The sequence below is a fragment of the Scylla paramamosain genome, chromosome 1 (assembly GCF_035594125.1).
Source record: "Scylla paramamosain isolate STU-SP2022 chromosome 1, ASM3559412v1, whole genome shotgun sequence".
Classification (NCBI taxonomy): Eukaryota; Metazoa; Arthropoda; class Malacostraca; order Decapoda; family Portunidae; genus Scylla; species Scylla paramamosain.
Window position 1 is genome coordinate 24928521 of NC_087151.1, and position 25000 is coordinate 24953520.

At 39.1% G+C, this 25000-nt stretch overlaps 1 long non-coding RNA gene across 1 annotated transcript in view; it reads right to left on the reverse strand.

The window, feature by feature from the left end:
• The window catches only part of LOC135099086 (uncharacterized), an 80590-nt gene that overhangs the window by 10244 nt on the left and 45346 nt on the right, over positions 1-25000 (reverse strand). The window contains exon 2 of the long non-coding RNA XR_010267855.1: positions 9162-9216. This is a non-coding gene — a long non-coding RNA (uncharacterized LOC135099086). The remainder of the gene's footprint in view (positions 1-9161; positions 9217-25000) is intronic.

Here is a 25000-nt window from a genome sequence, read left to right on the forward strand (position 1 = left end):
TATATTTTTTTTTTTTTTTTTTTTTTTTTTCCTATTCTGGCGTTTGCCTCGGAAAATTCCTTGACGTGCAGTTCAAGAAGGATGACCACACCCCGCTAAGAAATAATATGACAGAGCATTTAGGAGCTGGAGATCAGAGAAAGGCGTGCGCTTTAGTGCGTTAACTGTACATAATTCTACAAACTAATTACTTCACTGTTTCTTGTTAAAATATCCCGCCATACTTATCTTCATATTTTTTTTGCACTTTTTTAATTTCATTATTGTCGCCATCATCACACTGCTCCCTCTTTAGAGCCATGGCAGTAATGTCCCCAGGGTTCCTCACGCATCACTGCTCGTACCGCATTATTCATTTTCCTCTCCCCCCTCTACATACGTTTTCGTTCTCTTCTTTCTCCTCTTTACGTAAAAATAGGTTCTCCTCTCCTTTCCAATTATGGTCCATATTTCACTCCTTTTAATAATAATATGTTCGTCAGCAAACTATAATTTCCTGCCTTTCATAAACATAATTAAACTCATTGCCAATATTTATGAGACCTCTTACTTATTTTCCATCCAATACAGTGTCATTTGCAAGCATTATAATATCCATGTTCCATTATGTTAATCTTCTTTCCCTGTTTGCCAGCTCTCGCTTTCAGTTCTCTTAAAATGCAATCCCTAAGCTGAGCCAATAGAAAAAGAGACGCTGCATGCATAACCGGCCACACCCTTAAGTGTTACATCTTGAAAATTTCCCTGCTTCTCTTTAAGACATGGAAAACTTATATTAACAGTTCTATGAAATAAATATTTCCACATTGTCCATCAACTTTCCATCTCCTCATCCATTAATTTATTGTTTCCTGGTTTGTGCTATCATACGCCTTCTCAATATCAACAAATGCAGGTCTGACTTGCCTCGCTTTGGTCATATACATATTTCTAGGTTATTTAATCATACGACAGAAAACTTGGGCTGCACAGCCCCTTCCTGTAACGAATTCGCTACGTCCCTCACTAATTTTGTCCTTTACAGTTGCACTCTTTCAATTAGTATTTCATGATCCAACGCTCCTGGTATGTTTAACAAGGTAACCCTCCTCTAATTACCATATACAATTTCATCGTCTTTTTCTCTGCAAGTTCCCTCGCTCATTTCATTCTTTGTTTACATACTAGTTTTTTTTTTTTTCTATTTTGCGAATTCAACAATATTTCGTTAAAAGGACCTTTGTTACGATCTTAAAGATTAATTGCCACAAATCCACCAGAATCTAATGTAAATTAAGACACCTCAACATACAAAATTCTTTGGAAAATCAAGACCAAGCAGCTTCACACGTTACATGTGACCTAAATGGGAAATATTAAATATTCGATATAACAATAAAGCTGTGAAAAAGATTAACGACCATGTGAAGAAAATAAATGAGAAGAAGATGGAGTTAGCAGAAATGAGAATGTTGCGTTGAATGTGTGGGGTGACGAGGGAGGACAGAATCAGTAATACAAGGATCAGAAGAACAGTGAAGGTGGGAGAGATTTCGAAGAAGACACAGGTAGTAAGGCTTAGATAGTACTGGCACGAAATGAGAAGGGATGTAGCAAGTGATGAGAGGAGAGTCCTGGATATGGAAGTGAAAGGAAGGAGGAGGAGAGGAAGACCCAAGATTAGATGGAAAGATTGCATACAAGATGACATGAGAGAGAAGAGACCAACATGGCAAGTGACGGAGGATATTGTAGGTGGCTTATCAAAAACAGCGACCCTGTATAGGGATGGACCAATAAGCTGATGACGAAGAAAAGATAAACGATCACGGGTGGCAGTCACACAAGCTCACACCAAATCGCACACACATGGATTTGGCTGACATACATTATTCAAAACATCCAGTAAGGACCAGCAACACAGACATGCTTATAATGAGAAAAAAAAAGTGGTCATATCCGACGAATTTATCTATCTATATCTATTTATCTCCATCTATCATGTATCTATCTATCTATCTATATATATATATATATATAGAGAGAGAGAGAGAGAGAGAGAGAGAGAGAGAGAGAGAGAGAGAGAGAGAGAGAGAGAGAGAGAGAAAATGAATATAGATATAGCATTAGTTTTAACATTAATAACAACAAACAACAAACAAATTTCTATATTACTTCTATAGTAATGCATCAAATTTGAGTAAGAAATCTATGTGCATGCTAAACTACTAAACAGAGTCATCTGGAATACAACCAACAAAGCCTTAGATATGAATCCTCAAGCTGCATTCTTTTCTCCAGCTGTTCTGCGAGCTGGTCCGTCCCAGTGCATTTTTTTTTAACACCAGTTTTGTTTGTGCCAGCTTTTATTCTCGAATTTAGTTATTTACTTATTTTTTACTCACAAATCTTCAATGAAGATATACACATAAATTTGATCTTTGCATACTCTCTCTCTCTCTCTCTCTCTCTCTCTCTCTCTCTCTCTCTCTCTCTCTCTCTCTCTCTCTCTCTCTCTCTCTCTCTCTCTCTCTCACGTGTTCTGTCATCATCTTTTTGTTTGACAGACGAATTTTATCATCCACTACACTCCTTTTCACATTTCGCTCATTCCTGCTTACCAAACTTCCCACGCTTACGTACATATTTAACGTACTTTTATGTGAAACGAATGTAGAGTGTATATCTTTGTTTGAAGTAGTATACTAAAGAATATGTTGCAATGAATAGTGTACAATATTTTCAACAACTCGGTTTTTTTATTATTTAATTGTTCAAAACGACAAGAGTTGAATTAAATAGGGCACGAGAACCGTTTCATTACCGCGTGGACCAAAGCAAGTAAATTTATTGATCGAAAACGACATCACTCCAAATTAAACAGGGCAAAAGAAATGTTTCATCAGCTGGTGGACCAAAGCAGACTTGTAATTGGATCGGCGCCACCATGCACACCACCAAAGATTTATAATTAAATACGATGTTTTAGCATGTATGCAAATAATTTGGATAATGTTTAAAATGTGTGTGTGTGTGTGTCTGTGTGTGTGTGTGTGTGTGTGTGTGTGTGTGTGTGTGTGTGTGTGTGTGTGTGTGTGTGTGTGTGTGTGTGTGTGTGTGTGTGTGTGTTCTCAAATTCTAAGCCTTTACGTAATGAGCACTTTTTTTTTCCTTTCAAGGAACACATAATCAGATATACACAATGCGTCAGTTTCTAGCTTATGTATTAACTTCAATGTATAACAAGTGGAAAGTATTAATATAATTGGGTCAAAATCGGGAAACTCATCATAAAAACTTAACATTAGAGAAAACCCCTCCGAAACACACACACACCACACACACACACACACACACACACACACACACATTCTCAAACGTAATGGTGCTTAATCTCAAATAATTTTACCTGGCACCAGAGGAAGTTATTCGGATTTCCAAGTGTGTTTTCGTGATTGCAGTTATAGTTCAGCAAGGATCCTACATCATCGAGGGGTAAAGTACCCATGGAAACCTGGCTAATCATCCGTGCGCCTTTGAAAGTAGTAGTTGTGCTGGAGGCCACGACCTTCTCGCCACTCCAGCTTTCATGGGGCATCGTAATGTTCCCTAATGTATCACTCTTTTGCCTGTTTAGTAATTACGATAATAATGAATTTTCCCACGGGAGTTGTATCATTATTGGAAATTTATCGCCGCAGTTCAGTGAAGGTGCGTCCCTCGCCCGACGCAGCGCTTGCGAAATTGTTAAATCGATGAGTTAGATATACGGCGACTCCATCTTTTTGTGATTTTAGTGAGTTTTGAAATCAATCGTGGAATACTTGTCTTTAGCTAATTATGTCAAACAGGAGAATTTTCTCATCTCTCTCTCTCTCTCTCTCTCTCTCTCTCTCTCTCTCTCTCTCTCTCTCTCTCTCTCTCTCTCTCTCTCTCTCTCTCTCAATATTTTAGCATTTTTATTTAGAAAGTCTCTCTAGGCAGCATATTCAAACACTCCTAACTTGGCATCAGACGCTTTGACGTCTTTATGTGTTTTGGAATGTGAACTTTCGCGAGGTCCAACTTCCAAGAAACACAGAAACAGCAAAGTTGACCATAGCATCGAGGATGGGGCTGGAAGCAGGAATGCTTGAACACTTTCTGAAATCATTAGGAAGGGAGAGACGTGGCTGATAAAAACTATGACAAAAATTACAAAATTATGAGCATTGCCTGAAGTATATCAGAACGCACAAACTGAAAAAAATACCTAAAATACCTACATATTTATCTCAGTGTAGTTATAACAGTGCTGGAAATGACAATAATGACAACAGTAACGATAGGCCAGAAGTTGTCATTCTCTATCAGTTTTATGTAAAAATATATCCTGAACTAAGTCAGGAACACTTCAAGATGACAGCTGGAAATAAAAGAAAGATTTAAAAAGCAGCAAGTCGAGATGAAAACAATTATTTATGACAGTACGATAACAGTGGTTCTGTAATCAACTATAATTCATTTCTTTGACATTCGCCAAGCCGCCATCCATCACAGCACGACAGAGGTTCCCTCCACTCAGGGCCACCAGGCGAAGGCGCCCAAAGGGCAGAAAGTCCCATTAGAGTCTAAATCGTGAGGCAAGAAAGAAACTTCATGTTTTAGGTGGTATTTTGTCACTTTGTTCAACTTTATCCACTTTGCTTTGTGTCCTGTGTTGGGTGAAAAACCCCGGTCCAGGACAAAGGGTTGGCTGTAACATTCTATCCAGGTTGCATGGTTTCCCCAAATACCCATTTGTCAACAGCGAAGGGTTGATGAAGAGCGGGATGACCCCAGCACTGTCTGCTATGGCTCGGATTTAAAACGATGTCCTGTGCTTTGTAGACAGCCAAGATAATCACTACAACGCTACGGTACGGAGTTTCATGGAAAATGCATAAAATACCAAGGTTCTCCACTCAGCTGCTACACCATCAGGGGGATCAGTCAAGCTTGAACAAGTGGATTTACCTACAAATGAGCTTTGTGTCAGCTCACCCGCACGATATGCCGAATCGAGAACAGTACAGATCAAACAAGTCTAAAATGTAAAAAGAATGAATCATATCGTATATTTTCTACAGAAATTTCAAGATTATCAAACATTCCAAAACTTTGTGCTTCAAAACATACAAACCTGTCTTTTTTTCGATTCGACCCATGTTTCATGTACGTGCGCAGCGATATTTTTGTCTATTTTCAGATGCTTAGCTGTAATTTACAAAAACGAAGATACGAGATCTTAAGCTGTCTAATTATATATATTTTTGACGAGATATTCTTGTTTCTTTGACTATAAAACTGAATTAACAATAATCGTTCATGATCACAATATGAAACTCATTTCACTGGGAAGCTTAAAATAGTTCATATCCAAATTTGTGGAAGAATGTTTGTATCAGTAAACCCAAGTTGCCTTACTATTTGTTGTAGTTTTACAAAGTCTATTTTACGGAACGTGACAAAAAACATTATACTCACTGCTACCTCCCACTTCTCTCATCGTTCACCGCGATGATTGAGTCTTTCCAAAAAAAAACTCTGAGAGCAAGGAAGCGCAGAAACCAAAATATCTTTTATTACATTTCGTGACACACAGTACTTTCTTCAGCAGTTCATGTTATAAAAGATAGTATTTAAACATCGTAGGTAAGGCATGGTAGGTAAGGTTTTTCTGGTTTTCATTCCTGTCGCTCGTAATGTATTTCACTTATTTACTTATTTCTTTACTTATTTACTTATTTATTTATTCATTTACGTTTATACATTTATCATTTCCTTTGTAATCGGCAAGTTATGGATGGCGTCACGATTTATAAATCGCTGCATTCGGAAAGTTTGATAAAAGCCACTTTCTGAACACTGGTGACGGCGATGGTTCCCAGCGGCGAGGTAAAGCACGCCTGTGCCTGGGAAGATGAATTGCTGGCGAGCCGACTGGACGGCGTGGAGACTGTATTGTGCTGCTAAAGCGGCCTTCCGGGAACGACGAAGAGGATTACTGAAGGGGAGACTGCTCTCTCTCTCTCTCTCTCTCTCTCTCTCTCTCTCTCTCTCTCTCTCTCTCTCTCTCTCTCTCTCTCTCTCACACACACACACACACACACACACACAAACTCAGACACACACACACACACACACACACACACACACACACACACACACACACACACACACAGCCAGTTAAATAGCTCATGGCAGGAGCACCTAAACATTACCAGTAATATTTTTCGCCAACCCACCGGAGGGCAGTAATTAGGCCCTTATGTCGGGGCTGACTGGCGATCGATGGTGCAAACAGAGTGCCGGGCCGCGAACACCCTTCATCCATCTGTCATGGCACCGGCGGGGAACATCCATCCGCAACATACGTGTACAAATGTGACGGCAATGGGGAGCCATCGAGTGGCGGCCCGACGGGATTTGCATAGGTACGAGTGAGTAATGTTGTTGAAGGCAAGCTCCATGCCATTAGCGTGGAGGTGATGCTCAGCGAGGCCGGGTTGCGCGGGTACGATTCGATAGCTCTGTTAGGATTATGTATGAATGGAATATGTAACGGTACCCTGCACGAGTAATAGCAACACCATGAACTGATAAATAAGGAGAAAAAAAAAGTGAAATCTTATGATCATATGAGAGGTAAGGCATTTTATAATGGATAATTATTTTACAAGGAAAGATAAGTGCTTAGAAAATAAGTGAGGAATTATAATCGTAATTAACTTTTATGAATTCTGCACTAGATGCAAATCACTTAATTTTATCCTACACGTCGGGAATTCCGTTCAAGGGCACAAAAACAAGTAAATGAATAAATAAACACAAAAAAAAAAAAAAAATATATATATATATATATATATATATATATATATATATATATATATATATATATATATATATATATATATATATATATATATATATATATATATATATATATATATATACTCGTATATATATATATATACTCGTATATATAAAAGTCTGCTTACCATGGCGTTCCCAAAAACGAAACCAGTGGAAAAAACGAGAGATTTGGCCAATTTAGTTTTTGAAGATGTCTTGATACTCCTCTTCTGAAACAGCTCAAGTCGTAGGCAGCAGGAGATACAGAAACAGGTTGAAAGTTCCAGAATTTACAAGTTACAAGTATACGCAACTTTCACACACAGTAACCTCAGTGTTAACATCTTGTCCTGTTGTAGAGGAATTAACTCCTTTGTGTGACTGTTCAGTAGTCACGTTTCACAAATTAGTTCCTTATATTATTTCAAATGAACAATTTAACGCTACGTATCAGGGAGCGTTTGATAAAATATGCAAAGATGAAATAATTAGGCACATTTCCCTACACTACATTATGTTTCAGAATGGTGCCTTTGGTTAAAAAAAAAAAATCATCTGATAAATACAGCAGCGAAGTTGCGATATTATAAAAAACGATATTATAAAAATACAATCTTAAAGTGTTCAAAAAATTTGGGGGATATTTATACACCAAGATCATCTCAGTTTGATATATGTGGGCTTTAATCTACATATGCTTGTTCATGGTTTTAAATATACTCCACGGAAATACTTCATTATTATTATTATTATTATTATTATTATTATTATTATTATTATTATTATTATTATTATTATCATTATTATTATTATTATTATTATTATTATTATTATTATTACTATTACTATTATTATCATCATCATCGTCATCATCATCATTATTACTACTCGTCGATTCTTACAGTTTCGGATTTTTCCCTATTAAGAAATCACCTTGCTTGCTTCTATTCTGTTTGACGACATTGCAATTTGCAAACTGATTTATTCCTCTGATTTGAAATCAACTTTACATCCATGTTCATAATATAAAGAATTTAGAATATTTTCTACCAGAAAGGATACTGAGCTATTTTCTTCTATTATATCTAACTTTATCCATCATAATTTCCTTTTATCAAAATTCAATTTATGATTTATCAAGATATATTTTCGATCCATGCCCTCCCGCTCTTTGAAATTTATTAAACAATTTCTAACAATCCTCTCACTGCCACACATCACGCCTCCACACATCAGCAGTAGAAAATAACGCATACTCAACGTCCTCGTCCCAAAATTTATCCGATGTCTAAATATTTGTCTTCATGGGACTCGCCAGAGGTGTTCTGGCATCGCGTATTTTCACCCCACTAATCTAATGCGTGCAAAAGTTGGATGGTTCTCTTAATATTTTATGAACACCGCAGTCGTCAACATCATTCAATTTTATGTTTGTTAATTTACGTACCTCCATTTTTCTCTTAAACCTCTATGGCTTCCTGAAATTCTAAGATCGTTGCTAACGTTGGCGAAATACAGGTTGACATTTTTTCTCCGTATTTCCTCAACGGCAAACTACCTTCTTTATGCTGGATGGTTTGCTTAACTTCTAAAGACGACATGTCACAACCAAAACCGAACACTTCTCTCGCATTTTTACTTCTACATCAAATCTCTACGTAGGATCGTTGTTGTTTTTTTTTTTTCTTTTTTTATGAACTTAAGTCAAGTTTTGAATTACCTAGACCATTTTTTTTTCTTTCTTTCTTTCTTTCTTGAGAGAGAGAGAGAGAGAGAGAGAGAGAGAGAGAGAGAGAGAGAGAGAGAGAGAGAGAGAGAGAGAGAGAGAGAGAGAGAGAGAGAGAGACTTTGTGCCAAATAACATAGCATGACATAAGTTTCCGTTTTTTTTTTCTTTTATCTATTCAACTTATATAGTATTCGAACTTCAACTGTTTATAATTCGAGGAGCGTATGAGTCTATATCAAAATAACATATACGTATGCAAATTAATACAAAAAAAAAAAAGAATCACAACCATATGATGCGCATTAAAAGACAGTGCTATCCTCTATTGTAAGCAGGCAGGCAATGTGGATGAACTTTGTTTTGATGATGATCCAACAATAAAACCCGCATTACCGCTGTTAGGGCCCTTTGTGATTGAATTTGAGCCACATTTTGGTGGACATGGCAGCGGTTCTATCTCCCTGCCCCAGTGTGTGTGTGTGTGTGTGTGTGTGTGTGTGTGTGTGTGTGTGTGTGTGTGTGTGTGTGTGTGTGCAGATAATCTCCCTGAGTACTTAAAAAAAAAAAAGAATCTGCTTACCTTAAGGCAGCGTTTGCATTCATTGTTCCTTAAAAAGCACGTGTTTGCAGGACTCCTGTGGGAAATTAGAAATATTTTACTTACAAGTTATCACATCAAATCGGTCTACAAAATATGCCTACCAAAGTTGTTTATGGAATATGTATAATAAATCTTACATCAGAATCCAAAGACCCAGATATCAAGAAAAAAAAAAGTCATTTACCGTTTCAGAAGCATCACTACAACAAGCCATTCCGCTGACCAATTTCTCCTAAACCACTACTGATAATCAAACAAAAAGGTTTTAATTCTGAGGAAATGTAATAGCTTCCTTCCAAAAAGACAGTAATAAGAAGCTAAACCTATAATTATTTACTTCATCCTTGCTGGTTGATCTGTAAATTGGAGAGGCTTCCGGCTTTTTCTAATTTCGTTGCTGGGTGCTGGAGGCCACTGTAGGAATGTGGGGTCATGGTCAGGGATTGTACAAGACACCACGCCGGGGTGGTTTGGGGCATCTAGGTTCAATGTCTTACAGTCGACCTGTTAAGTTTAGGTCCACTGATATTTAGAATACATAAACCTCCTCATTATGGCAAGACAGTGTCGCAATAATGACTCATGATAAACATATATACCAGTAAATTACTATAAATGAATGAATGGATGAATAAAGGAATAAATAGAATAAATAGATGGACAAATAAATAAATAAATATAAAAATACAAACAAGTAAGTAAAAATAAATGCCATGAACTCGAAAGATACAATTTTCAAAGGTACTCGTACCTCTTGAAGAAGAGAGATGTTTGATATTACTTTTTGAGACTGTCTAGTGAACGGTCTCTCTGTGGTCTGAATTTCCATCAACATCGGCATTATATAAAGCTGAATATTAAACTGGAGTTGTACCCACCAAACTAACAGTAGAAGATTCCAAAGTGTGTGTGTGTGTGTGTGTGTGTGTGTGTGTGTGTGTGTGTGTGTGTGTGTAACGGAGACTGTGGGAGAAAATTTTGGGTGTGTGAAGCGGGCGTCACACATGTAGCGCGTTTGAAGTTTGGGTAACTCTTTGTACTCACACACCTTAAGGAATCGAACACTAATATTTATCCTGCTTGCTTATTTCTATAGGCCATGACTGGGCGAGAATATTTTGCACCTTAACTGATGCAACATCAAAGTGCAGTATTAATTACATTCAAGCCAGGGGGGGTTGGCAGAAAACTGGGTCTTCAAAATAATAACACAGCGAGTGCAGCGGCGTACATCATCTTTATTAAATAGTTAGTTTTCCTCTGTCTTTGTTATCCTAGATCCTTGAAAAGGCCAAAACGTCGGAAGAAATAAAAGAAACGTTGTTCGCCATTGCACTCTTGTTGTTTTCTTTAATTACATTCAATGAAATCAAAGGAACAGAGGACAGTTTTAAATAGGGACGCCGGCGAGAAGTTTAAGGAGCCGTCTCTCCAGAAGAACTTGTTGCCGTCCTGCATTGGTGATACATAATAACTTCAAAAACTAAACATGCTAAGGCTCTCTCGTAAAAGAGAGGAGGAAAAGAATATGCACACACCACCACCAACTCGTAAATTAAGCAATGCCTTTTTTCTCTGAAGCTCGGAACCAGAACAAACATGACGACAAAGACGGCATTCATCCCGACAGGCACTCGGAGGAGCCAGGCTGTGGTGCTGTCAGGGATGTGAATTTATGTCCACTACAGGAGGGATGAGACACAATAGGCCGTCCCCCACCCTGCCTACAAGCCCAAGGGGGAAGGAGTCCGCCCCGTCCTTTCTCCTCTCCGTCCTTTACCTGAAGTAAACTCTGCACAAATAGTTTGTTCGGTGCCGGAATATATATCTTTCAGTTTCGTTTAATTTTTTTTTTTTTTTTTTTTTACTGTAAGATTATGATGGAAAGTTAGTCTTCAGGCAATAGTTTGTAGATTATGTGATTATTTTGATTATTCTGCAAAAAACGAAGTTGATCTGAAACTTTTCTAAAGAAAGAAGAAAATCCAGAAAAAATTATTGCTTTACAGAAATGAAAGCACTCATACAACTTGTAGGAAAAAGGAAAATATATAAATAAATAAGTTATGCTGGTGAAAAGATTTATGATTTCTTTGTGATGAAATGTAAGTAAGATATTCTAAACATTCTTGTTTCACGAGGAACTTTGTTTAAAAGCAGCTAAACACGTGCAGAATTATGCAGCCATTCGCCAACTTGAAGAAAAACGTTACTAAGTCGCAGTCAGTTTATTAATTTATTTACTTATTTATATTTCATAAGCAGTAACATTATTTCCGAAAATCATTGGAAGTCAAACAGAGAAGCCAATTGACTCCAATTGAATTCACTACACAGTGATGGAGTCATAGATATGCAAGTGTAATCTACTGAATAAGTTACATTACCGTAATTTAGAATAGATATATAGAACGCTTCTATTAAAAAAAAAATGCACAGGAAGAAATGCGGATGGGGAATGAATGTACCAAACACTTCCCCACGACACACTACGAGGTGCTGTCACCTCCCGCGGCCCCTGAAGCGTCCTAACCTTTGACCCTCAGAACCTTTTTGCCGCCTTTCCTCTCACTCGCCTCCATCGTCATTCTTTTCCGCAAGCTTAGGAGAGGGTAACAAGCGCCACCAATCTTTTTGGTTATTTTTCCACTGTTGTTGTAAAAGAAAAGTTTTATGAAGCACTTGCACCTCCTATCTGTGCTCATAGCTACAAGTTAACCCGTGACAAACTGAGACACATGTCCTTGAAACAGAAATGTTTTATGATGGGTTTATTTTCCAGGAGGGTCTGGCAGGACTGACTTCTTGAATAACAGCAGCAGTCTCCACGAAGGTGAAGGCAGCCACGTACCAGTCCTTGAGGAAAAGGAACATCCAGTATGGAGAGTTGGATCGTCTTGGTGATTGTAGCATCTTGTCTCTTCCTTCATCATCAGCATCATCATCATAATCATCTCAAAATATCTCTCCTCTATTTTGTTCCATTCCTTTTCTCTTCTTTCCATAGTCATCTTCATCACCAAACAGAGCGTCGTGCTGTGTTCCTGGAAAAGTTGCCGCCGTATTGCTGCGGTATGATGGTCGTCAGGTAAAGTTCTTGTGAGTGACTGCTTGTCAGCCCTGCCCTGGTGCTTGCATATTACTGCTGACAAATGTTTCTTCCTCCTACACGAGAGAGAGAGAGAGAGAGAGAGAGAGAGAGAGAGAGAGAGAGAGAGAGAGAGAGAGAGAGAGACTTTGATCCTGCCTGTCCATATTAGCTGACTCATCCATACCAGGGTACATTACTCTCACCTAGACTTAAAGATGAACCGATCTCCTTTGTTCCCGTGGCACTACTGGAGATTAAGCTGAGAAATGAAGTCCCGATGAGAGGATAAGGTAAGAATGTTGAGTGTTAGTTTAAGTGGATGGGGATTTAAAGAGAGATAATGGGTAGAGAAGTGGTTATATGTTGTTAAAGAATTATTTTAATGGTAATATTAACAGATATATGAAATAAGTGATGATGATGATAATAATAATAATAATAATAATAATAATAATAATAATAATAATAACAATAACAACAATAATTAATACTTTGGCAAGTCCTCAAAATCAGAAAAACAATGTCCCTTCACTGCAATTGAAGAAAAGTTGAGAAAAATAAAGGACTTTTCTGAGGATTATGTCATTTTCGTTTCCTAAGTGACTTGATGGTCCTCCTTTGAAGGAGAAAACAGCGTAAGGGAAGGTTCCAAAGTTAACTTGCATGAGAAAGATTGGCAGAATAGAAATGTAAACAGAAAATCTTGTGCAGGGAACTCACGATGGGAGCTAGCATACGTACAGTTGATAATTTCAAAAGACTAGCAATCATATAAAAATCACTATAAGACAGCAAAAGGTGAAATGCTGCAACGGACTGCGAGAGATTTAACTTGCAGAAAATATCAAAAGATGCAACACAGCGACGGATTGTGAGATGAGAGTGTGAGTGGAACCCTCACAGACAGACATGAAAGGCGCGCTCCATGCATAGACAAGACCCTTGACAGACAAAGCATCTGGAAGAGGAAGAAGATTAAATTTTGACGGAGACGACACAAGACGTTGAACTTCATATAAGCAGATTTCCAAGAGCTCAGATATGAAGTTTCCAGTTGGGATCCTTGGAGAAGGTTATTCTGTACGGAGGTGAGTTAGCTGGCTGTTGTCAAAGAAAGAATAGTCGTCTGGAAAATTGTGTTTATGGACGAAAGAAATTTATTCCTAATGGGTTATTAACGCACTGAAAATTACGACGTCTTAAGATTATGGGATAGGCGTTCTACAATAGCAGTCTCTCCCTCGTCATTTCATGCTTCCTCAGGTTGAATTCATCCCCACAGGAATTCGTAGATTGAACTCTCTCATCCACATCACAGATGAGTTGTAGGAAAAAGAGTAAAAATTAGAGGCAGTTGAACGGTTTGGTTCAAATTAAGTTGTAAACTAAAAACTGAAGGCTATGCAATAAAAGAATAATTAAAAACACGCATTCTGCTGGTTACTCTCTTTGCCTGAAGATTTTATTTATTGAGTTTATAACTTTCAAGGTTGACGGGAATGGCAGACGTAGAACTGGAAGGAGAGATTTGCTAAGCCTTACCGTGGTGACTCCTTGGTGTGTGTGTGTGTGTGTGTGTGTGTGTGTGTGTGTGTGTGTGTGTGTGTTTAGAATCGTCGGACAATGCCATCAGCATGAAAATGACATTACTGAGGGATGGTTACGGCTGTTCCATCCATAATGGGTATTACCTGCAATGGCCACGATTGCCTCACCAAGCACACATCACGGCGGGGCAATGGACGGTGACTGCTCCGTGGCCTCAACGAGGGCAACGGAGGACTTCAGTCCTCTTTTGATATGTACAGAAGATTGGCTGAAAGCTAAATGCAAATAAATAAATAAATAAATAAATAAAAGTTTCACCGCCAGTTCCTAAAAATTATGAGTTTCAAATTTCCATTAAGGCCAATTCAGATTTTTACTTCGCCTTCTGAAGAGTCGATATCACTCTCTACAAGTCATGATTCGTATACTAAAAATGTTGAAAGAAAGATAAAGACAGCGTTCCAAACAGGGAAGAGTCAAGATACTGGTGACTTCTCAAAGTATATACTACAGTGCAGTGATGAGCATTGCGGCCGAGGAAGAAGAAAGGCAGGTGAGCAATAGCCATGAGCATCATAAGATCAGTTACAGAAAGGCAGTAGATGAGATTAACAGCTTTTCACTTCTCGCTGGATGGAAGAGTTTATAGGATGCAACTCATACATGCACTCTCTACAAGGACGAATCCTTTACAAATTCGACATGAGGCATGAGCAAATAATGTCGGAGAGGGTAAAGAACACTCACTCCAAAAGGCTGCTTCCGCGAATATTTTAAAGGTTATTACTTGATTTATGGATCGACAAAGTTGCTCGCAGGTAAGTGAGTTAACACGCCCCGGTGATAAGTTAACCAAAAGTCTAAAACCACTCCTCTGGGACACTGAAACAATACAACAATTAGCGAAGCAATTATTTCCCAGTTAATCTCTGAAAAGTGGATAGATATCTGAGTGTGGCGAGTGTCAGCTGTCCTTCCGTGTCAGGATTCACATCTAGGAACATTGAATAATCATTTCCAACAATTAAATCCCACAACTTTTCCTGTTTGAATAATAAAGATTTACATGTCAGCCTTGGTTAATGCATGTTCCATCAAGAATGTATTTGTTTACAGGCGAGAGACAGCACAGCGAGGCATCAGCAGCCGCCGCTCATGTGTGAAGGCAAGGTGTCAAGTGTTATTTTCAAATGTTTGAACATAAGCAACCTGGCAGATCTGCTTCACCACACGTGTGAACACCACCACTGGTGCATTGTAGCTGCTGGATCTGTTAAGAGTACAATTCACGCAGGGTCACACACAGAGATACGTTTAGTATGACATAAATTAACAGTAGAAGTAACATGAAGATTCCAATGTAAATTATGATTTATTGACACTGTTGAGAAAAACCAAGAAATGTAACACTGTTCTTTGTTTCTTTTTCTTTTGGGCGCCTATTCATGAAGTAATATACTCTCTCTCTCTCTCTCTCTCTCTCTCTCTCTCTCTCTCTCTCTCTCTCTCTCTCTCTCTCTCTCTCTCTCTCTCTCTCTCTCTCTCTCTCTCAGACAACGCCAGATCCCGCTGCTGTCGATAACACTGAACCTTCTGCATTTATTAGTTTCATTAAAGAAAAAAAAAAGGAAAATAGTCATGTGTGTAAGACTTCCTGAGCTGAAATTTAACATCAGCACAGGTATCGTCCCGCGACTCATGGTAGGCTGAATATCATTTCTAACAGCCAGGCAACACAACTGCCTATGGCGAATCTTAAGAGATATTCCCCAGACCACCCAGAGAAAATAGGTGTGTGTGTGTGTAAATAATAATAATAATAATAAACGGTTTATTCTTTAGGCAGTCAACAAACTGAAAATGTACATTGGGGGTGGGGAAATACTTGACATTAATCCTAAAGGTAAGTCAAATCTAGAAGTCAAATCTAGAAGGGACTATTGATTGATGGCTCGCACCATGGTGGGAATCGCACTGAGTCTGTATCGGTCCGTACGCGGCGCCCTTAGGGGCGTTATCTTGTTGTGGTGTCTGGTGGCACGGGCGGGGCGAGGCGCGTCAGGCGGCAGCATGTTTCTGAGACGTGGATGATTCAGAAGTCCCCTACCAAACTTCTCCAGAGCCTCACGGTACCTGGTGGATAGTCTGGATAGCCTCAGGGTGTTCAGGGCTTCTTCATAGGTGGTGTATGCAGGGCCAAGGATGACCCTGCACGCCCTTTTCTGCACACTCTCCAACTGTAGCTGTTGAGTTTGTGTGAGGGAGGAGGACCACGCTGGGGAGGCGTACATGAGTTTGGGGAGGATGAAAGTAAGATACACCCCCCTTAACTCATCTGTCGGCGTCCCCAGCGACCTGAGTCTGCGCAGCATGTACAGCCTGTAGGTAGCTGATCTTATGGTGCTGGCGACATGCTGCTTCCAGGTCAGCTGGTCGTCCACCGTGACTCCGAGGAGTTTGGCACATCGGACCACCTGGAGGGGGTGAGGGCCCACTGATAGCTGGGGAGGGGGCACTGGTACAGAGGAGGTACAGAAATGCATCACCACAGTTTTGTTGTGGTTGATGGTCATCCTGCTCTCCTCCGTCCACGTCTGCAGCCGCTCCAGAATCGCTTGCAGTGGAGAATAGTCCGGGTTCTTGGTGGAAACTGGGACGCCCACGTGTGTGTATGTGTGTGTGTGTGTGTGTGTGTGTTTCAAAGTGTGAAAGATGCTAATAATCTGGTTTGCAAAGTAGCGACACACTCTAATTCCCTCTGGTGAGATTAGAAAAATAAAAATAGTGTGGTTTCTCGGATAATCCACTTACACTTGGGTATTATGAATCGCTGAGACAAGACTTACCTTATAAAGAGGCAAGAACGAATATCTTCACAGGGAATACTGTTCCTAAGCGAGATGAAGACTAATAAAGATATCTGCACTCATATCTTAAAATTAATGGTGTCGAAAGATTATAAAGACCCTTATGGTGAACGTCAAGGGCGTCACTTTAATCCGTTCAATCTATTCATTCCAAAAAATAAGTTACCAAAAAAATAAGATGTTATGAAGTGCTATTATATTTTTGTCTTTATGAGAAATTCAGTATCAAGAGAGTAAAAGTTTAATTTCTCACCAAAATTTATATAACTACATATTAATCTATAATTGCTACTTTTCCTTCTACAAACCATAATCGGGAACAGCTTCCTACGTAGAAATGCCGTACTGCGTATTGCTCTGAACAAGTAATGATGAAACTTACTTAATAATTGAAGAATACCTTAAGAACTGCAGGGAGAGAAATTCGTAAAATAGAAAATATGACGACAGGCAGGAGAGCAAATTAAGATTAAACATAGCAGTAGGTGAAGGATAAAGATGCAGCAGACATTGTTGAAATAGAGAACAATTATTGATGAAGAAGATGGCTGACATGCTGAACACGAGAAAGTATTGTTCATAATAGAAGGAAACAAGATTTTGGTTGTATATAACATGGGATAGGTGGATAGAGATAGATATATAACTATAGACAGACAGACAGGCAGACGGACGGACAGAGACAGAGACAGACAGACAGACAGACAGAGAGAATGATAGAACATTGATAATAATGTAAGTTTTATTTGGGTCGTACTTCAATCGATATTTCATTCTGAGTTCACTAATGTTCTCCTATCATTAACCTGTTACCTATTCAGTAAGTGAGTACCTGCTTTTCTAATCAAGTACAGTGGTAATGTTGCTGGAGCGATCTGTCCAGTAACTCTAGTGAACTCTGATTCTTCTGTGTCAAAAGGAAAAATAAAATAATTATTGCCACATGCGAGAACTAAGCCATTCCAGTGTAACGATATTTTTTTTCAAGAGAGAGAGAGAGAGAGAGAGAGAGAGAGAGAGAGAGAGAGAGAGAGAGAGAGAATTTAAGAATTACTCGTACGCGGTGAAGTGCAGTCAGTGGGAAGTGAACAAGAGCAAAAGGGTAAGCGAATCAAGAGGGACAGAGGCAGCGTTTCAACACTAAAATTTACACACACCGGAGTGTTGTTGATAAGTTTTCGTGCAACACGTGTAGAAAGCTAGCGCAGCGTGGGCTGGCGTGGTGCGGCGTGGAACTGCAAAACCTTATAAACGCTAGAGAACGGGACGCTGTACTCGTAAAAGAAGTGGTGTCGCGCCATCAGGTAGGCGAATCTCTGGTCAGTGATTTACCGCGGGGATCAGATAGGGATCACCTTGCCAGGTGGCTGGCCGACACGCCCCCGGAGCCTCGTTACCTCTTACTTTATGAGGCCAGGGATCCAACCCGCCTACACCAACGTCTCTTGCCACCCTCTTTCCCTTACACTCAGCCGTAACATTACATGTCTCCTCATTTGAATTCCCTCGGGTAGGAAAGATGACATTACTGTGTTTTAAGGTGTTATACATTATAGAGCATCTAGATTTTTTCCCACATTAATCATACAAGTAGAGCTAAGAATACTGTCATTATTTTGCTATTACTTAGAAGGAATAACTGATACAATTTTCCATAAATGCAGAGAAAATGTTAACTGTTATATAACCGAGAGGTTGAGAGAGCAGGTAAATTAATCAAGAGCGTGAAGCACGGCAGGCCAGCAGTAATCAGGACGCTGGTGGCAGCGCCGCAGCAGACTCCCCGCGCCACCAATCTCCCTGAGGGTGCTTGGCGGTGCTGACACAAGGCATAGGGTGGAGGAAGGGGGGCGGCTCAAGGGAAAGGGAATGAACACAAGATATCGTTGCCTAAAGTAGTGATGTCAAACTCTACAAAATATTTCACACAAAAGAGAAGCGCACGACAATTACCTTCATTTCTTGCTTCCCCACTCCCACACGGTCTTTACGGAAGTCTTAATATAAGCTCATCTGTCCAATATTAATATTAATCCAATATAAAATTCTAATAGATTTTTATAGACATGAGATTCACCGTAATTTGTGACATCAATGCTTGAAACAACTGCACGAGTACATCGCCATTTGACGTGAAAACATACAAGACACGTGACTATGATTGACTTTGTTACCAATACATGACACAAGGGTGAAATATTAGAGATAGACTGATTCTCTCTCTCTCTCTCTCTCTCTCTCTCTCTCTCTCTCTCTCTCTCTCTCTCTCTCTCTCTCTCTCTCTCTCTCTCTCTCTCTCTCTCTCTCTCTCTCTCTCTCTGTTATCTGTTCGTGAACATACTGCATGCCAGCCACATGTTTCCCAAATGGTGAATTATCATTTGCAAAGCAATTTGTTACCTTCATCATGCGCCAGTAGTGTGTGTGTGTGTGTGTGTGTGTGTGTGTGTGTGTGTGTGTGTGTGTGTGTGTATGTGTGTGTGTGTATGTGTGTGTGTGTGTGTGTGTGTGTGTGTGTGTGTGTGTGTGTGTGTGTGTGTGTGTGTGTGAGAGAGAGAGAGAGAGGGTGAGTATTCTTTACCTTCAAACCTGCTAAATCATTTCCTTCATTCTACAAGTGAGTAAAGTCAGGATTACCTTTTTTCCGCAAAATTAACGAAGCAGAAACTCGTACTGTGTTATCGTTTAGTCGAAATATAATGCAAGAAAGAAATCTACATTACTACATTACACAGAGTAGGAACGAGTGAAAATTCCAACACTCTGCCGTCATTTTCCTACAAAGAAAAATGAGTGAGTATGTGCTGAATGGCGTGATTTTGTCTGCAGATTACACGTTGATGTTAAAGTGCACGCAGGTGAACACCATCATGACTGGAGACTTAATAAATTGTCTGCTTTTCGCCACTAATTACTGCCGGATTATTAACTCCCGATTTCATGAATAAGTGAGAGACACACACACACACACACACACACACACACACACACACACACACACACACACACACACACACACACACACACACACACACAGAGAGAGGGAGAGAGAGAGAGAGAGAGAGAGAGAGAGAGAGAGAGAGAGAGAGAGAGAGAGAGAGAGAGAGAGAGAGAGAGAGAGAGAGAGAAATAACTACCTTGCTTTACTATATAGTTATAAAAAAAATGTAAAAGCTTTGAAGAGATGCAAATATTTCACATCAATATTCTGTAAAGACAGCATCTTTAAAAAGTCAAACTGATTTATATATATATATATATATATATATATATATATATATATATATATATATATATATATATATATATATATATATATATATATATATATATATATATATATAAACTTATAACATCATCTTTCACATAAGTAAGAAGCGCATACTGAATGGATTTCTTCTAAAGACATGTATCAAAATATGCGTGACAGATAATATTAATTTGGAGATCCCCAGCTAATCCCTCACCCTTCAGTGCTTCGTCAGGTATTAATCAAATTCCTCCAACAAAGGCCCATCCACCCGGCGCCACTCCCTGGAATGTCATACGCGACCTCAGTCTGGAAAGCGTTGCCACAGACCGACAAGCGAGAATAACTCCACTGAAAAGCCTGAAAGGCCACAAAGGTCACTTCTTTTACTGGCGCAGCGTTGCATTCCGAGACTTCTTCCTCCCCGTGATTTCCCTCGCTTTCCCTTTCATTATTCTTCCTCATGAACAATGTGCTTATGATATCGTGTATCCTATATCTTTAATGTATATATTTCCCCCTTACAAATTTTTCTGCTTTCCTTCTACTTTCTTCCTCCGACTGGAACACTATACCTTAGTTAATGAGAATCAACCCTGCTCACTGATCTAAACACTGTGAGCAGCAAGAGTTGAGCAATAATAAACCAGTACTAAATTACTTTACCGATATTGTTCCTCGCCAACGAACCGGTTATTGAATATTCCGCTACAATGCGTAGTGTTCTCTAAATTCCCTCTGCTTTATGTTACTGTATCTCTTTCCTTCTCAAGCGTGTTTTCGTCTAATGCCTACTAAAACACCAAGGTTACACATATTCCTAGAATTCTTATCGCTTGAACTTTGACGTCTTACGTTATTTTAAGTTTTCCCATGACTTACGACTTCAAGTTTATGTTGACTTACAAATTTCTTTTAAAGTAATGTAGTGAAGTAAAGCTGTTCGTAAACAAATAAATCTTTTTATATTCCGTTTTCCTATAAGACGTTTCCTTAACCTCCCGAATTACGCTGAATTTTAGCGTCTGGTCGCGCCCTAATGCTAACAACCAGACAAAGAAAACAAGAAAGAAAAACTATGCCTCAGAAATTTGCCCAAATTAGGTCAGGTGCCGCCGACTGCCGTTGTTTGGATGCAGTGGCGCGTGAAGCCACTGTCTTTCAGGGGATTGGTTGGTTGGCGATCACTGATCAGACCGTAATGCCTCCCGCCGGGAACCAAAACCCTTGACGACCCTTCAGACGCGTCTCGCTCCGCCTCCCCTTCCCTCGAGTACACACAACTTTATCTCGCCAAGTGTGTCGCCGATCAATGTAAATTACACAATGGGTTTGAGACTGGAAGTGAAAACAAGCGATGCTAAACTGATATTAAACAAATACAGTAACTACAAAGTGCGGTAAATAAACCAATGTGCCCTTTGACTCATTAAGCTGTGTAAGGACCAGCGCAGTCCCTGAGTCTTCTAAGTAAATCTTTGGGTGACGAAACGTCTTGGAAAATGGATGCAGGGATGGAGCCAGCGGAACATGTCTCATTATTATCTATACTATTCATTGACAGCCATTTCAATATGAGCAGGCTACTCTCAACCTTTCACACAGCACTAGTTTCATAGACAAAGTTATCTCATTGCTACAGTCATTAACACACCTGTGGGATTCTTCGTTCACTGTCATACCACAACTATTTTTTACAGTCAAATGGATAGGACACCACTACTTAACGCAAGTGACACCAGATCGTGACTGCAAAGTTTCGATGAGCAACGGATTCCTGCAGCTCGCGCCTTCCGGACGACAAAGACCACTGAATTCCAGCATCCAGTGTTCGGGATTCATGAAAGTCTCAATACTAGCAGTCTGAAATCTGTAGAGCTACGAGCGGCGACGGAAACGGTTTCGCTATAATTTTTTTTTTTTTTCATCACATCATCTCATAACGGCGACAGATCCATGCGCCGCCCAAAGCTACACCTCTCCTGTTATTACTTCACCCTCAGGCATCCCCTGGACGGAAGCATCGACGCAGTAAGAACAGTGATACTATTACTGCAGCTGTTATTACAACCAGTGCACCTGCCATAATTAATGTTGCCACCAGTAGTAATACTAGCACTGTTACTACTCCTACTGCTTCTACTATCATTACTACTACTACTTCTACTACTACTACTACTACTACTACTACTACTAATAATAATAATAATAATAATAATAATAATAATAATAATAATAATAATAACAATAATAATAATTACAACAAAAATAACCATGTTGTTGTTGTTGTTATTATCATTATTATTATCATTATTATTATTATTATTATTATTATTATTATTATTATTATTATTATCTTCATCATCATCAACGATATTATTATTATTGTTATTATTATTACTATTATTATTATTATTATCTTTATCATCTTCATCATCAACATCATCATCATTATCGTCATTATCCTCATCATTATCATAAATAATGAATGGAAGACCAAAGGTTAAGAGAAAGAAGAAAAAAAATGCTGGGATGGTATTAAGGCAGCGTGGAGCCACAAAGACCTAAGCGTCCACGAGTCTGAATGGAGTGAATGAGATCAGAGTGAGCCGGAGCGATGTCCTCTATAGGTGGCCGCCGCACCCCTGACTCCCGGTAATTTAAGTAAGGCGGAAGAACTGGAAGAACTGGGAGGCCCCGTGACGAGTGGTTGTGAAGCACTCTTGTTTTGTGTGTGTGTGTGTGTGTGTGTGTGTGTGTGTGTGTGTGTGTGTGTGTGTGTGTGTGTGTGTGTGTGTGTGTGTGTGTACTTATTTACCTCTCGTTTTATGTTATATTCTATTAATAATTCTTCCTAAGTGACAAGCAATAAAACAGAAGAACCTCATTTCAGCAGGAAGAGAAAAATGACACGCAAGTCAAAGGACGGACGCACGGTCAAAACTCACACTAGAACCAAAAAGTCAAGGAAATTGCCGCAAAGACTAGATTCCATCATACATTATATCTTACACACCAGCAAACAGCAGTATCCGTAATTAGTAAAACTGAGACGGAAGAATAAGCTCAAAAATACTGTATATTTACCTGAAGCAAGAGAGCAGTCACCCTCACACTGGACACGACCTTATGACACGAGAATGTTGGTCATACAATATACTGAGAGGGAAGGAGAAGAAAAAACTACGTAAAGAGGCAAGAGAAGGAGTACAGAGGGACAATTAATTACCAGAGGAGAGAGAGCAACAGGTGTGTCGATAAAAGCCACCATAACAGTAAGTAGAGGCTAATTAACTGAAGAGGAGTCACGCTGCAGCTCGTACGGTTGTAGGAGTAATGACTCTTGTACATATTGCTTGGGCAGTACATACGTAATTTCAGGACATTTCTCATAATTCTGGATATTTCTTTTGGACTGGCAGCTTTAACAGATCTTTTTTAAGCCTTTTTGTTCCCCTTCACCAGAGCCCCACTTACATGAAAATCACTTAAGTATGCCATAATTATGAATATTCGTTCTAGCTTGTCTGAGTATTACGTATATAATTAGTTCTTATTATCATCATCAGGATGTGGTGGTGATTTGATGATATAATGAGGAACATCAACTTATTACACAAAAGATTTCCTTACGACTAACATCTTTTTTTTATTTTGTGTATCTCTTCTCTTGTGTGAATGGATATACGGAGATTATTTCTAGTGAAGCAGCTGTAGGTGAACAAATGAGATTAATTTTGCTGAAGCGCAGGATTGATATTAATTTAATTCGCAAAACTTAAGAGATATGTTGTGCATTTTAAGAACCCTAAGAACGAAGGAGAAGGAGAATCATCAGGACACAATCGCATGAAAATGGTTCCAGCGGTTCAATTGAATATGCATTCCAAATAAGCGGGGAAAAGGAGGTCACCACTTACCTCTTCTTTCATCTAATCATCTTGTCAACTTCGCTTCCTCTGGCATTCTCATAATGGCTGCTTGCAATAACTCACGAATATGTGTGTGTGTGTGTGTGTGTGTGTGTGTGTGTGTGTGTGTGTGTGTGTGTGTGTGTGTGTGTGTGTGTGTGTGTGTGTGTGTGTGTGTGTGTAAAAGCATAAATTACATCCATAAAAAATAATGAATAAATAAATGAAATAGTAAATAAATAATGAAATAAAAAATCACTCCCCAACACTTGACCCAGAAGTTTGTCATGCTCCATTATCCGGTACATGAATAACTGACATATACGTATAATTTCTTCAATGTACACTTCCTGGAAGCAACCATGAATCTGACCTGTCCCCCAGTCACTGAGGAGCGAAGGACTGTGGAAGCTACGCACGGAATTTCTGTAACGTCATTCACGAGTTTTGAAATAAGGACGCATCAGTTACAGAAAGTTTCAATATCATATTTCACACAGATAAAATTTGCGCCAGATGCAACAAGCAGCATTTATCATAATAGGTAAAAATCTCTTCAATCTAACATTCTGAAAGCAAAACACAGAGTTCAACTGTTAGGTTACGGCGCGAGTGTTCAGAACAGGCCTTAACTCAATCTCATATTAATACTATATTTTTTGTTGACTTTATCTTAAAGCTATAGTGATACGTATGGCTTCAACATTTAAGACTTTCGCCCTACGACATCATGCAAGTAACTTACCTAAAATACCACGCAACACCACACTACCATTGGGTCTTACAAAAATAAGGAGCACATACTATTAACACAGTGATGGAATATTTTTCAGATCTTGTTCCCGATCAATAGTGAATCTTCCTTTGGTAATTCCTCCTTTAAATTTCCACACAACTCATGTCTGTAAGTCGTACTGGTATCCGCAATATGCACTCGGAATATTAACCCCTGGTAAGCATGGATCCTAGGCTTCAAAGAAGTCTAGTAATCTCTTACATTTTATTTGGGTTTCTTTCCGTAGTCTTCCAACAATCGGGTTCCCTATATGACACTGCATAATGTTAATTGCACTGTTCTTAATTAATTTTATAAATATCAATACTAGCGGGCCTGTCTACGAATCCGCGTGCCACCGTTAGAATGCAGGAGC